The sequence below is a fragment of the Mandrillus leucophaeus genome, unplaced genomic scaffold (assembly GCF_000951045.1).
Source record: "Mandrillus leucophaeus isolate KB7577 unplaced genomic scaffold, Mleu.le_1.0 Scaffold11, whole genome shotgun sequence".
Lineage (NCBI taxonomy): Eukaryota > Metazoa > Chordata > Mammalia > Primates > Cercopithecidae > Mandrillus > Mandrillus leucophaeus.
Genome location: NW_012099209.1, coordinates 4209884 through 4211201, shown reverse-complemented (window position 1 = coordinate 4211201; position 1318 = coordinate 4209884).

Sequence of the window (1318 nt, the reverse complement as noted above, 5' to 3'; positions counted from 1 at the left end):
AAAAAAAAAAAAAAAAATTAAAAAAAGAACATGCAACAATATAAGCTACAAAATTTAAATAGCCAATAAATTTTAAGTTTAAATAAATTTGCTGTATCAGAGGACAAAAAGAAACATAAAATATTGTTACTATTTGTCACACATACTAATTGTTTAATCCTACTAATTGGTACTGGTAAGTAGTCCTATTGTGGTTTTGTTCAAATTGCGTTTATGCAACAGTACAGTTAATAATATAGAACTATGTAATTTCAAGTAAACACCAAATTTTCATTTTTTATGTTAAAGTAGTAACTTTTTGTAATTCATTTTTCTTTTTTTTTTTTCGGAGACAGTCTTGCTCTGTTGGCCAGGCTGAGCAATCTTGGCTCACTGCAACCTCCGTCTCCCAGGCTCAAGCAATTCTCTTGCCTCATTCTCCCGAGTAGCTAGGATTACAGGCATGTGCCACCACGCCCGGCTAATTTTTGTATTTTTAGTAGAGATGTGGTTTCATTTTTTTTTGAGACAGTTTTGTTCTGTTGGCCAGGCTGGAGTGCAGTGGAGCAATCTTGGCTCACTGCAACCTCCGTCTCCCGAGTTCAAGCAGTTCTCCTCCCTCATCCTCCCGAATAGCTGGGATTACACGTATGTGCCATCACGCCCAGCTAATTTTTGTATGTTTAGTAGAGACGTGGTTTCATCATGTTGGCCAGGCTGGTCTTGAACTCTTGACCTCAAGTAATCCGCCCGCTTCGGCCTCCCAAAGTGTTGGGATTACAGGGGTGAGCCACCGCGATCGGCTAGTTTTTATAATTCCTATCTGGTCCGGTGTGGTGGTGTTCCGGGGCGCTCCCCGACCCCGCCCCTCACAAGCCCCGCCCTCGCAACAGGCCCCGCCTCTGGAACGCCGGAGCTCCCGACCCCGCCTCTGCAGGGTGCAGGCTCCGCCCCTCGTGACAGATGGTGCTGGTGTAGTCACGGAGGAGGGCTCGCTTTTTTTGATTCAGGCTGTCATGGTGGCGCCCAGCCCGCCTTGCCGGCCTTTTCTTTTCCGGTCTCGGTCCGGCGTGGCAGCGGAGGCAGGCAGCGTTAGGTCTTTCAGTCCCTCTCTGTCATGGCGACGCCGTGCCTCTTCTTCCGGCCACAGCCTGTCATGGCGGCATCCGCAGTAGTCCCTGCCGGGGCCCGCCTGCTTTGTTGCCCTGGCTCTTCCTAGTCCAGGCCGCCATGGCGGCGCTCAGGGCTTACCGGAAGTAAAACTTCGGAAGTGAGGCGTTCCTCTGCCCGGAAGTGAGCGCGGGCGCTAGGAAAGATGGCGGCAGCGGCGGCGGTGGGC